Below are 14,205 nucleotides of genomic sequence, written 5' to 3' on the forward strand. Positions count from 1 at the left end.
CGGTTTCATCATGGCAAAAGTTAGGATAGGCATTTAATGATAAGTCATGTAAACATGAATATTTATTTATAATAGACCTCTAAAATCAGCGATCGAGATCTTTCGATAGGTACCTCTTCACCAATTTCAACATTTCTCTGTATGCCGCACCCCGCAAAGTAAAAGGTGTCAAGTAGAGTGTGATGTAATCCAAAAGCTGTGATGTTTAGCGATTCAAGGTTTTGACAGCATCCTCGCTAGGTCAGGGTCTTTTCATAACGCGGACGGCAAGGGGGCTGGGGCTGGTACGACCCTCCCCAGGAAATTTGCTCCTATGGCACTTATAAACACACAGGGTAGATATTGAAAAGTTCGTACTTATAAATTTGGTGACTCTAGTTACCTAAACATTTAGAGGCTTTAAGGTATAAATGTAAAAATTGCGCTAAAACACGTCAAATATTTTTTGGCTTGCAATTTTTATTACGGAGTGAGCGAAGCGAGCGGAGTCTCATACTGAATAAAGGGAAAATCCTGAGTATGAGCGGCCGGCCGGCCGTGGGGACGCTTTTCAAAAGCTAATATCTTAGGAACGGGACATCCGATTGACAAGCGGTCTTCTTTACTGAATGTCACTTGGACGTAAAAGTTCTGTGGTGTGATGGCCACCATGCGTTCTTGCCAACCATCGCACGTGGCGCGTGGTAAAGTTGGACATTTTTTAAGAACCCCCAAAATTGCAACCTCAATAACGGCACAACGGTTGGTCCGATTGAATTGAAACTCGGTACACAGTTAGGTCTGCATCAGATAATTCATCTGCATGTGTTAAGGTTGAGGTGCTACAGCACGTGCGCACGTGCAGGGGGCGCTCCCAGATCTCGAGAAAGGCTGGGCCGATTGCGCTCAAATTTGGTACACGGTTGGGGACCAGTTAGTAGGGTGCCGTGCAAAAGTCAGTTTGGACCCCGCTTGCACGTGCGCACGTGCAGTGTGCCGCTTCCAGATCTCGAGAACGGCTAGGCCGATTGCGCTGAAATTTGGCACATCGCTAAAGACCGGTTAGTAGGGTGCAGTGCACAAGTTAGTTGGAGGTACCCCTCGCAATTTCGCACGTGCAAGGCCCACCCTCTCGCTCGCTCCGTTAGTCGCCCCAAAAGGCGTTATACTGGTAATAGGAAATTGAGTTAATTCAAAGAAGTTCAGCAGAAAGCATATGGTATGGATATATGACGTGCTTTTTCCTCATCAAGGGCCACATCCAGGATGACTGATGCATGGTCATTATTTATATATAGGTAATCACTTACCTACATACCTCTGTTCCACGTCGTGTTCCAAAATGAGCATCAGAAGTGGCATCACAATTTAGAGTGTGAGCCTCGAGCTCTGCGCTCCACTAACACTTTTTGCCACGTCACCGCACATATTATTCATACGTCATTGTTCTAAAGTAGTCTACCTGGACTCGCCCTGCAATTTGTACATCCGCTCCAATGATGGTCAATTAGGCCGACAAGAGCTAGAGGTCCCTACCATGATCTTCCCAGTCATATATGTGCAAGAACATGTAGGTGTCATAGCACATCATGCGCTAAAACACTCCCTAGACCAGACATGACGTTTGAGTGCATGTCATTATGCTTGCCGCGTTCATCTTGTCTGCCTGACTTTTCAGACCGGTAATTCGGTCTTATGCGGCAGTGTCCCGATAAAGTGTCATTCAGGCAGTGTTTCTGTTAGCTGGACCGGGTCGTTCGGACGCAAACATCTCAAGCAGGGACGATGTAAACCTGCTTTATCTTGCCTCCCATAATGGGTATAAAGTTTCTGTGACTGTCTAATTGTCTCATTTACGGCGAGCGGAGGCAAACATACTTGCTTAGCATAAAATACGATTATCTTTGGGCAGGCGCAGATACAAGTAGCGGGCGCCGATATTATCTGAGCGGTATTCAGTGCAGAGGTAGCTCCGGCTCTCTGGAAGACGTGCCATGAGCCAGCAAAAGGTGTTGCACGCTATAATACAATAATACGAAGCGCCGTTCCGCTGTCCCCATTACAACAACAACAACAACAACCATTTATTTAGAGACAAAGTTGTCGACAGTGGTGTTATGGGGAGATGGCACAAAGGCCCACAGCCTATCACTAGGCACCATCCCCCACCCGGTTTGGTCATGTTAGCTTAGTCCTGGCCATTATATCGAGCAGCGACTGAAAGTTATACCGAGCTCCAACCAAGAAAAATCAAACAAGTAAACAAGAAATGAAATGAATACATTAGAACCGTTCAGCACATTTATGAATTATTAGAACCGTTTCGTGTCCAATAGGTATTTTTGGAAAAGGAACGCTACCCTCCGGGAGCAGTTCAATGTGTTAGTGTTAGTGCCGTATATGAGTGTATCGTGTTGTTCAGTAGATGTGAGGTGATTGAAGTTCCTGCCAAGTACAGTTGATATGCTTTGGAAAAGGTTTTGTCTGATTGTCGTGTATAGTGGGCAGTGTATTGTGAAGTGCATAGTAGTTTCTGTTTTGTGACCGCACCGGCAGTGTGGATGAGGATGTTTTTGTATTTTAAATAAGTGTGCGTTTAGCCCCGAGTTCCCTAATCTGAGTTGTGTGTGTAATGTGTTTCCACGTTTACTGCCCATTGTATTAAATTGTGGTGGCCTCTTTGCCCCAAGTGCTTCCGCGAGCTCTCTCTTGAATGTGTGTTGGGTTTCCTGAGACCTTATGTGTGCTGGTAGCTTGTTCCATTTCCTAGCGGTGTTGGGTAAGAATGACTTTTGAAACTGTGTGGTTTTGTTTTGAGGTAAGGTAAGTGAGGTCGAGTTTCTTAATGTTCTGGTGGTGTCAGCGTGTCGGTGATTGGGAAGTTCTGTTTTTATGTACTCTGGGACAGAGATACATTTGTAGAGGTGCCAAAGTAGCGTCAATCGGTGAATTTCTCGTCTCGTTGTTAGTCGGTCCCAGCCAAGTTCTAGTCTAAGTTTGTCGTTGGAAGTGCTAAAGTATGCTCCTGTAATAAGCCTTGCGGCACGGTTTTGTAATGTCTCAAGTCTTCGTTCGTCATAAGCCGTCAGATGTCCGTCAAAAATGGCGTCACAATAGTCGAAGTGTGGTCGTACATACGTCAAGTATATCTTCTCTATAACAGGGCGTGGCAAAAAGGGGGCAATTGCATAGAGTGGGCTTAGTGCTGTGTTTACTTTTCGTATTATTTCATTTACGTGTTTGTGGAATCTAAGGTCACTTGAAAAAGTCAGTCCCAAATGTTTGTGTGAGTCAGTCATTGGTATTGTCTGTCCAGCAAAAGTCAGGGTTAACAGGGGACGGGAAGGGTTGTTGCTGAAGGTTTGACAGACAGTTTTTGCAGGGCTGAATGTGATGGCCCACTGTCTTCCATACTCTTCAATAAGGTTGAGGTCGCGTTGCATGGAATTTTGCACATTGAGTTTGTTGTGTGAGGTATATGGTGAAAAAAGCGAAATATCGTCAGCGTAAAGCAAAGCGGTATTTTCTGTTTTGTCGGCTAGTCCGTTAAGGTATAGGATTGCTAGTAAAGGTCCAAGAATTGAGCCTTGTGGACATCCGGTATTTATTGTCTGTAGGGTCGATGCTGAATTTCCTATTTTTACCATATGTTGTCTGTCAGTAAGATATGATTTGAGCCAGTCGTGCACTTTGTCAGTAATGTGGAAGTCCGTTTTGCATTTATAAAGAAGTCCAGCGTGCCATATTTTGTCAAAATATTTACTGATGTCAAGGTATACTGTCATAAAGTGTTGTCCCTGGTCAAGTGATTTGTACATGTTGTGTGTAATGTGGGCTAGTTGGAGTTGAGTGCTGTGGTGAGGTCGGTATCCACTCTGCTTGTCAGAGAGAAGTCGATTGGTCGTAATATGTTCATATATCCTGTTGAAAATGATTCGTTCCATTATTTTTGATAGGGATGAAAGGAGGCTGATGGGGCGATAGTTGATCGGATTTGATGCAGAACCTTTGTTTTTGAAGATGGGAGTGATATTTGCAATTTTCCATGAGCGGGGAAATGTTGCAGTTTCTAGAGATTTGTTTAACAACTTAGTGAGAGGTTCGTATATTAAGATAGCAGACAGCTTTAGTATTCTGGCAGGCAGTTTGTCAGGACCAGTGGATTTATGCATATCTAATGTATTGAGGAGTTTAAGGACTTCTTCTTTTTCCACAATAATGTTACTTAACGTTGGTACCAATGTTGGATTTGTGTTCGGTTCTGGGTCTGGTAACATTGGGGTGTTGTCAAGTTGTGTTTGAGAGGCAAAGAAGTTATTCAAAAGGTCAGCTTTTTGTTGCTCGTCAGTTACTGTGTTTCCGTCAGTATTGTCCAGAGGTGGAATCCTTGCTCTGTGTCTGTTTCCTGTCAGAGTCTTCAATGTCTTGTGGTACTTAAATGGATTGTGCTTCAGGTTCAATAGTTTGTCGGCTGTTGTTTGGATGTAAAGTTTTCGTTGTTGTTTGTTTATAAAGGTTACATAATTCCTCTGCTGTCTCCATAGGTCCCAGTCCAAGGTTGTCTGTCGTTTTTGTGCAAGTCTAAAAAGTCTGTCCCTTTTCCTCATGCTATTTTTTAAATGGTTGGTCATCCATGGTTTATCTTTGCTGCTGAAGTGCACTGTTTTAGTAGGAATGGCTATAGAGGCTGCTTCTAATATTGCAGATGTGAACTTTTCAGTAGCAGTATTAATGTCACCTTCCAGCAATGTATCCCAATTGGTGTTAATTAGTTGTTCTGTCATTTTGTCAGCATCTAGCTTGTCATAATCCCAGATGGTGACTGCATTTTTTGATGTTTTTTGGGGGGCTGGAATGTTCAAAGTGGCAAAAACTGGGTAATGATCAAGGGTTGAGAATGGTGGAAGTATGCCGAAATCTGATATAAGCTGTGTGTCATTGGTTACTATCAAGTCTCTTAGATTGGCCACTTGAGCTGTTACTCTGGTAGGTTGGTTGATTAATTGTGTCAATCCAAGTGTGTCAAATGTTTCTGCAAGTCTTATGTCAAAGAGAGTTATGCCACTGTTTGCTGTAAGCACCTGATTTAGGTATATGTTTCCAGAGTTAAAGTCACCAAGTAGTATTATTGATGATGGTGAAAAGAGCTGTGCAGAGATTATGCTATCAGCTAGCCTGTCCGTGAAATCTTTAAGACGTTCAGAGGAGAGGTTTGGAGGCAGATAGAGGCAGCATGTCAGTATTTTATGTCCATTGCTCTTTACCATTGTCCAGACCCATTCTTCTCCATCTAGCTCAAGCTCAGGGATTCTGGTGGCTGAAATATTTTGTCGAATGTATGTAGCTGTTCCTCCCCCATGTCTAGTTCTGTTATTTAACAATGGTGCTTGGAAGTGTGGTATTTCATAAAGGCTGGGATGCACTGTGTCACTGAGTTTTGTTTCTGTCAGCATAAGCACATCAATATTGTTCAAGCTCGTGAAGAAAGTGAGTTCATCTAGTTTTCCAGGTGCCGTTATACTGTTGATATTGACATGACAGATTTTGATTTTGTCATCGTGCAGTACTGGCCCTGGGTTTGGTTCTATCCCTGCAATTAGAAGGAGAGTCAAAGCAGTAATGAGTGTAATTCTACCTAATTTTTTCCACTGTGATATGCTGCAGTTGTGTATTATGTCTTTGTGTGTGGTTTGGTGTTTGTGTGTTGTTTGGTGTTGCTGAATTGTGAGTGTGTAGCATTGTAGGGAGTGACTGTGATGTGATGTACAGTGATTGAGTGCTCCACGGAGGGTAGGTTTCCCAATTAAGTCAGATATAGAAACTGGCTCAAGGGAGGAGCAGGGTAGTAAATACAGGTTTATCTGCTGCACTATAGCAATGATATTAATCAAAAACCAGGCTGTGACATTCAGACACCAGTTGAGTGTTGGATAATAGCTGAAGGCTGGCAACATGCCTAACATGGTAAATAATCGGCTGACAATGTAACAACACATATATAATCGGTGTAGCAGAAAACAAACATATGACATACTGATAAAAAGCAACTAAGTGGATAATTAAATAAAATCATTGTCATCAAATCATTGTTGAATGCAAATATGCAAATGAGAAAATACAAACACATTACAGGTAACTATTATCAATAACTAGGTAACAAAATAACGTACATGTAATTAATACAAGATAAATCAAACTAAGCATTGCTAAATGGCTCGTAAGTAAGCGCAATACTTCTCAATCAATGGCCGAAGTCCATATGTCCATGACAGACCAACATGAACCTAACATGAACGAACCCACTGTCATCCCCACCAGCTCCATATGTTCACTTCCCACCCTTCCAAACCCAGCCCATTGCGATGTCAATGACCGGTAATTCTGTAACCGTGGTTTGGTGCTACGCTATTGTGAGCCGCTGCATTTCCCCGATATTAAAGCATTGCGGCACAGTATCGCGAACCTGCCAGGCGGCTGCGGGCGCTGCCCGAGGCTGAGCGGCGGCACTCGGCTGCACTGGGACCAAATCGACTCTTTCGACCGTGACATTCAGCTCTGGCGCCCAGTCTCCACAGTTTAAACACCCTGGCACCGGTGGCCCTGTGCGGCCACCCCCGGCCGAGGCGGGTTCGACCCGAATCCCGCCTGTGTGCCCGCTGGAATTCGCCTCGCAGCCCGACTGCTCGCCGGCGTTCCTTCACGCCAGCAGGGCCGGCGGCGCGCGGCGGCCGGCGCTCCCATTGGTCGACGGCGCCCACGTGACCAGGTAGGAAGCGGCAGATGGTTCGGCGCCGGCCGGCCGCCAGTCCGCCTCGGGAGCGCGTGGTGACGGGAGGGGTGCCGAACCGTGGGGTGTGTGTCGCGACGACCGGCGCGCAGAGTGAACTGGGTCGAACGGCAGCGGTGATCTACAGCGAGGGGTCAGACCAGTGTGAGTCACAGTGAGCGCGGTGCCGTACGACATACCGAACTTTGGAGTGCAGCTGCTTATGGTTACCTTTCCAAGTAAGTTTCACATTTTTTCGTGCAGATTTTCCTTACCATGTCCCCGCTGAAATGCATGAAAGTTTCTATTTATAAGATCACTGACTTCTCTGAAGGCTGGCTTTCTGGAAAATATGACCCCCGAGTTTCGATCGATCATTTGGACGTTGCGTGACCACTTCTAATGGAGTCAATGTGTTGGTGGCGTGAGCTCTTCCCAAGTCGCTGAGCCGGCATTGCTGCCCTGAAGAGGCCACTTTCTGACCAATCCGCTGCGCCACGGCCAGCTCACGTACTCCCCACTCAGCTGCTATAAATCAAATCAAAACTCGCTAGAATTTCACACCCATGTCATCTTTCAACGTCTTCAATTCCTGTCACTCCAGTTCCTTACACGTCTTTTGCAGGCGGGCCAACGCCCGCAGAAGCGTTTAGCTTCACTTCCACGGAATTTTCTTCCTCTGTTTCTGCAATTTACATGCAAGCGAGTGCAGTTATGGCACTTGCGCCACGGCACCGTTGCCGCCACAAGTGGCCAATTTGACGGGAGACCAGTGTGGTTCGGTGGCCAGGAAATTGACACGCTTTGTGATGTCAGGGCGAGGTGAAACCGCTCAGCAGCAGTTAACATACCCAGTAAGAGCGGATCCATTGATGCATGATCGGTCGGTCACGCCGCAGCATGACGCCGTGCCGCCGTGTGTCATATCCAAGTCAAATTGAGTTAGAGGAGACGGGCCTCATCTCCAACGCCAGCAGTTGAAAGACTGACAGGCAGACAACAGTTATACTATCGGACAGACCAGTAGAAAAGTCAGCGGCTTGGCCAGCAGACCAACCAGCTAGAGGAAAACTATCAGTTTCAATCAGAATGTGCATACAATCCGAATATAATGACGATCGTAACCAGACCAGCAGTTCGTCCAAAAAAATCAAACTGACCAGCATATAGGCCAGCTTGCGAGCAAACAGGAAGGCACGCGACTCAGCAGCTCAGCCGGCAGCCCATCAGGCACCCCCAGAGTTGTCGGGAGGCTGCGGAGTTGGGCCCCGGGCTGTTTTTTAGCAGAGTCTGACCGCCGTAAGATGCCATCAGTGGGTGTCCCTGAACTGGGAACCACTGCGGTGCGGATGTCAAACGCTGGACGCTGCACACAGGAGACCATGCTGGGTTGTGCCACGCCTGACGCTTGCTGCGATAGGTGTTTCATTAACGTCGGTTGGCTGTGCTATTTAGGAGTAATTCTCAACAAAAGGTATTCAAAAGCTGATGTCCATGGCTGTGACACTGACCGGCAGCTAATGCCGAGTGTTCTGCCTCACCCCACGTGGACAGTGGTTAGCAGTATCCTTACTAAACGGTGGGCCTAGCCGCTGCTGCTGTAGCGGACAAACAGTCCTCTCCCTCTCCTCCGCTCTTCCCACTCTCCTACCCTCCCCTCCGTCCCCACGGCCGCCCAAAAGCCGCCCCCTGCCGCCCGGTCCTTTCAGTCGGTGTGAGGGGCCGACCGACCATCGCGCCGCCATGGTATCTGACACCGTCCGAGCCCGCCGATCGGCCTGGGACGAGCGGCTGGGGTCGGGACGGGGCCGACCGGAGGGACGCAGGGGAGTGGGGAGGACCCACGAGGGACGAGCGGCCGAGTTTACCAGCCCTCTCCGGCGCGGCCAGTGAAGCGGGGTCGAGTTAGCAGGCGCTGACACACAGCCTTTGATCGGCTCCGCGCCAGGTGGGGATCGGCCGGATCGCGGGATAGGGTAACCCGAGCTAGAGAAGGGTGATACGAGCCGAAATTGACAGGAGGCGAGACGAGACGAGAGAGCGAGACGAGATATTGGGCTAGTTCAAGGCAGGATGAGTATAGTGATAAGAGGACAACCGTAAAGACAATAATGTTGGTAAGCGCGACGACCTGAAGACGTTGACGATTGTTGAAGATGGCTTTATTTATTCGTTTCCCTCTAAAAGGATATAGTCTGTTCGATTAGATATAATTAATACTTGGAAACAGCTTAGCGCTTTAGTAAGCAAATGTCTTGCCTCGGTAAAACTAATGACCTCTGTATAATTGCGAGTTTCTGTGGACAAAGTTTCGTGACAACTTTAATCCTTGGACCCTTATTACTTCAGAATTGATGGGCTTCTAGAGGACAGAAGTGCGAGAAGCTTTTGCGTTTCAGAGGAATTTTAAGCATAAATCCCGATCACGAAATGATCTACATGCGTCACGTGTATATTTCTTGCTAGCAAGTGAAACTGGCCGTCACCACGCACGATTCAAACGTTTGATCTCTTTCTTTACGCAAAAATAAACCATTGATCTATCGATTGTAAAAGTCGTCAGTAGCATCCTTTCATGTGGGTATCCACTTAGGAACTTTGGCACAACTTCAGCTCACACAAACCGGTCGTTAGATTCCTTCTTTCAACTGCCGTTTAGAGTTCCCGTAACCAATAAATCACACTCAACTGCTCGACTGTCGACGGCCTAACTAGCATTCTGTGTCATCGTCCTGGCCAACCTGCAATTGCCCGGGGGACAGGTCGTCGAGCCGGCCGATCGACACACGCGGCCCCGGTTCTGGTCTATCGGTTCGTCGCTCCGCCGTCAGGCAGTTTGGACGAGGTCGCGTGGCGGACGCACCGCCGGAGCCCTCCCTGGTGCTCTATCGAACCGACCGTGTGCGGAACCCCGCAGAAATCAAACACTCCGATAGCGGCCAAGTCTGAAGCAGCTGAAAACTTTCCGGCTCGCCTCATGGGTTATGGGGCCGCCGGGCTATAAAGTGCCCCCTGACGCGTGCCCCACTATGTCAGCGCCGGATCCATTACTGTATTAAACAGAGCCATAGCTGGCCTGTTGTTGAAGTATTCATGGCTGGCGTATTGATCAAACTTGTGTGGGTCAGATGTTCTGTATTGGCTTGGACCGTTTCAACGTGACAAAGGGTCAACAGCCACGGAGATGAGAGCTGAAGCAACAGCAAAGGCAATAGAGCTAGTATTTATGCTAGCTCAGAAGGGACATATTAATGTTCATTGTGCAGCATTAGCTCTGCTTCTTTGACAGAGAAGCTCATAGATCCATCAGCGCTTGGCACCCTGACCAACTGGAAACAACCAGGACCGTGCTACGAGTCTGGAAGACCCAGAATCATGTTCTCATTTCACGAGGCAGCAGCGGGCCCACCTACTGGTCATCGCACCAACATCTGGTCACCGGCGGACCGCTGTTCCTAGCACCCCGGGCGGGCCGCTCCGCCGCGGGCGGGAGGCCGGGCGGCGGACAGACGGGCGGGCGGGGAGCGCGCATGGCCGCCCGATCCCCGGACCCAGATACCCACCCGTGTCGGTGGCGTCCGGTGACTGCTGTCTCCCAGCAGTGCGGACAGCGCGTCACTGTCTAATTGGATGGCGTCAGCAGCACGTTTGCAGAGCGGCGGCCAGCGGTGAGGCTCACGAGCGGCCTGTAATAGCGTCACGAGCAACTCTGAGCGGCCGCTCCCAGCCGGGGGATGTGTCTCCCCGCCGCCTGCACCCCGACCCCGCCGGGCTGAGGCCACCCCAAGCCCGCCTCGAGCCGGCAGCGAGCTCCGATCGGAATGTGATTTGCATGCGTCTGAAGCTTGTGCGGCGCGGTGTTGAGATTGGCACGCAAAGGACGGTAATCGCTGGTTTGTACCGGCATAGGAGAGTGGCCGCCGCCGTGGAGGTGGTGAATATTCGATGTTTAACGCCGCGAACTCGGTGTTTGTCCCACAGTACTGGGAGGCAGGGTGCAGTAGCACACATTCAGTTACAGTGCACCCAAAATCACATCATGCAAAATCTGCTCTGCAAGGAGCAAACAGACTGCCTTTCCACCTATCCAGTGCTGCAGCAGGATCCCCTCGGCCGCAGCAGCAAGACACCTTCAGCAGAGCAGCAGCAGTGGTGGACCTCGCCGAGCCCCGGGGGCTGGCCTTACCGGGCAGGTCGGCGCCGCCGCGAGCCGGTCGCGAGTTATGGGTGGCTGGCGAGCTCGGCGCGGCGGGGTCGTTCATCTCACCAGCTCTGCTGCCCTCTGATCAGCTCGGCCGCCGACGGCATATCAATGCGCCCGAGGCTACACCGCGCCCACCCCTGACCTTTCTGACCTGAGAGGCAGCGCGACATGGTCAGGGATGCTGGAGGGAGCTTGCTACGCGGTATACTGCTAATCTCTTTGGCATTAATGACATTACAGTTAACATTTTGGGGTGCTGCAAACTACTCGCATTTATCGATCAGGAATTTCCAGCAAGGAATATCACGTTGCTAGATAATACCTCGGCACATTTAGTGATAACCTTCAACCATTTCGCGACCACTCCATGGCTTCCATGCTCTGCCCTCGCAGCGTGCGCGTTGAGGGCTTCGGTATCCCATATCCCATCCGGCCGGCCGCGCCCGAGGCCGGGTTTTTGCGGTGGGCTCTCCCCCGCAGTCCATCTGTCTCCACCGGCGCTGTTTACCCAGCCAGGTAGCCGGCGGCGACTCCTCCCTCGCGCCCAGCCATGAATAAGCAATGATTCGTAATGTCGGCCCGCGGACGGGGTCAATCTCGGCGAGAATTCGTCGACGGCCACCGCCGCGAGCGACGAAGCGCGAGGGAAGGCGCTGACGGTGTGGGCAAGGCGGGGCGAGCCGCCGGGCGGGTCCAAGAAGTGTTGATCCGCCCAGCCGCTGGAGCATCGACGAGAGACGAAGTTTGCGTGGGAAATTCAACCCGAACGCGCGCTGCCACCCAATCAGACGAAAAATCCCCTGATGAAAATTTCACAGAGTAAGCCGCTTATGCGGCGGCAATTTGCGATGCGCGGATGGTTTTCGCCTCGTCGATATTGGGAAACGGCTATCGGCTGAATAGAATTTGGCTGCCGAGATTGCGCTGATCCGAGCCAAGCTTGCGTGTGCGGTTCGACGTAGCGCCGAGCAGCCGGGCGGAGAATAGAATTTCCTCGCCAGTCGTTCGCTGAAGAAGACGCATTTTATTTTCTCGGGACGTGTTGTTGGCTCCGCGCGACTGAATCATACGCGGCGGCTCGCTTTACGGTGGCTGTAAACGTCGCCGAGAAGTTTTTATGTGTATCATTGCCCGCCACGCTGGCCGTGCCGATGTCTTAATGTCGCGCCCAAGGCTGGCTTCCATGGAAGACCTAATGGGTCCATAAACAGCGGTGCGTCGTGGGCTCCATACAGTCGGACGGAGACACGTCCGGTCCCAATCTCCGCGCCGGCCACTGGCGCTTTTACAGCCCCCAATTCGATTGGGGTGCACCGCTGGGGCGCGCCGCGTGTCGAGCCTGCCGAGGAGGGCGGGACCCTCCCTAACACACGCTCCAGTCTCGGTCCCGACCACTCCCAGTCCCAGTCCCGGTCCCTGCCGCTGGCGTCTCTCCCTGTCAGGCTTCCCTGTCTTGGCTCCTGTCTCTTCGGATGTGTCTAATTTCACGCTGGCTGCCGGCGACCCCAGGAAAACAGCGATCCTCCCCGTCCCTCCCTCTCGCGTTCTGGCCACCGAACCACACTGTATCACCCCCGGATAACGGCCCGAGCAGAGGCTGCGTGTCCTCGTGGTCACGATCCCGCCCCTTCCGCGTTGAACCGTGCGTTGCGGTTAGGTTTCTTCTAAACACGCAGTAGCTGTTGTCCCACCTGTCTCGCCGTGTCCCGGTGTCGGAGCCGATGGGCCTTGCGCGTGTCCTGTGGTCTGAACTGGCGCCCCGTGGCGGCTCGCATCGGTCATCTACCCAGAACGGAAGCCGATGTTTCTTTTTCGCCGTTCCCCGTGTGTCGTGCGCGCGGGAGGGGTTCGGTGGACGCCGGGCGGCGACTGCGGTCGAGTGGTGGTCGGCCAGCGGTCAGCGCGTGTCATGCGGTCATCGCAGCGCGACGGACGACCCCGCTGTAAGTGGTCGGACAGCGGTTCCATCCGGGGCGGTTGATGGATCGTGGAAGGACACGTGGGACTGAGGAAAGTTGGAAGGGAGGACATTGGACAGAGCGGGACCGCTAGACTGGAAATTCATTAGAGGGGCGGGCTCTTCCGCTCCGTTTGTGAAGTGGACTATTCTAGTGACCCACGTGTGCTGGCCGGCGCCTGCTTGGAACCCGTCGGCCGGGTTCCGTTTAGAGAAAACTGACATTGATAAATCCCTCGTGTTATCTGGCGGCTGACCTCTCATGAACGGCCCGCCTGGATGACATTTCATGACTCTGGAAGCAGCTCACAGCTCTCTCAACACCTTTGCTCTTTAGAGTCGCACCGCACCCGCAGGTTTTCCAGATCACGCCTGGTCTCACGGTTCACGGTTTCGGTTCGCATATCCGGCGCGCTCCCGTCGCTTCTCTGTGAGTCGGCTCTCCGTGAGTCGGTTCTCCGTGAGTTGGCTCTCCATGAGCCGGCTGCGCTACGGCTATCGGTCGGCGATCAGTGCCCAGACGTTTCCCTGTTCTGCACCAGACGGGTTTTGTCACCAGAGAGCCGACCGGCCCCCGGCCGGCCTTGGAAACATTCCTCGTCCAGCGAGCCGACCGCGGTGGCCGGACGCGCTGATGAATTGCCGGTCGTTCTCGACTTCAACCGTCGCGCGGTCACGCTCGTAGTTTTCACAAAGGCAAACCTGGCTACAAAGTCAAACGCTCGACCCGGGAAGTGAGTGGCTGGACGAAGATGGATCGAGCGTCAACTGAGTGACCGAGATGACCGCATGAACCGGATCTCGAGAGCTGAGAGTTATTACAGCTCTCTGACGCGCTGCTCGACAGCTCGTTAGGCGGACTGGGGTCGTGTCATTGCTCTGTGGTTTGGGGAGGAATTCAGGTGATCGCCGATACAGTCACGATCTCTGCGAACTACACCGCGGGACGGCCGACCGCGCTGCTGGTGAGACGGTGTGGTGGAGCGAGCCGATGAGGCGCCGTGGCTTGTGTCCATTGTTTGCTCCATTCACAACCACCACATCCGTTCTGCTGTCTTCATTCTGGAACGGAACTTCCTCCACCAGCACGCCTCTGGTTTCCGACCCGAGCTCACTCCCGTCCAACTTCATCTGGCCACGGCCGGCAACTCTTTTTCATTTCCTCTCCGGCAACAAAAACTTCTGAGGCGGACGCGTCGAAAACGTCGATCGGCCCGACGAAGAGTCATCGCGCGGCTTTGATGGCGCCGCGGTAGGGCCGATTGTCCATTGTGCCTACAACAAGCGGTCGGTCGCTTG

General features: G+C 51.4%; 1 protein-coding gene across 6 annotated transcripts in view; it reads left to right on the plus strand.

Moving 5' to 3' along the window:
* Positions 1-6,783: 6,783 nt before the first annotated feature.
* The window catches only part of LOC122389192 (ephrin type-B receptor 1-B-like), a 112,212-nt gene continuing 104,790 nt past the window's right edge, over positions 6,784-14,205 (plus strand). For 4 of the 6 annotated variants that reach the window (XM_043380960.1, XM_043380961.1, XM_043380964.1 and 1 more), the window contains exon 1: positions 6,784-6,984. The gene's annotated coding sequence lies outside the window, so the exon portion shown is untranslated. The remainder of the gene's footprint in view (positions 6,985-14,205) is intronic. The other 2 variants (XM_043380962.1, XM_043380963.1) reach the window with 1 other exon arrangement.

This window comes from Amphibalanus amphitrite, unplaced genomic scaffold, assembly GCF_019059575.1.
Source record: "Amphibalanus amphitrite isolate SeventyFive unplaced genomic scaffold, NRLGWU_Aamphi_draft 000347F_arrow, whole genome shotgun sequence".
In the NCBI taxonomy this organism is placed as follows: Eukaryota; Metazoa; Arthropoda; class Thecostraca; order Balanomorpha; family Balanidae; genus Amphibalanus; species Amphibalanus amphitrite.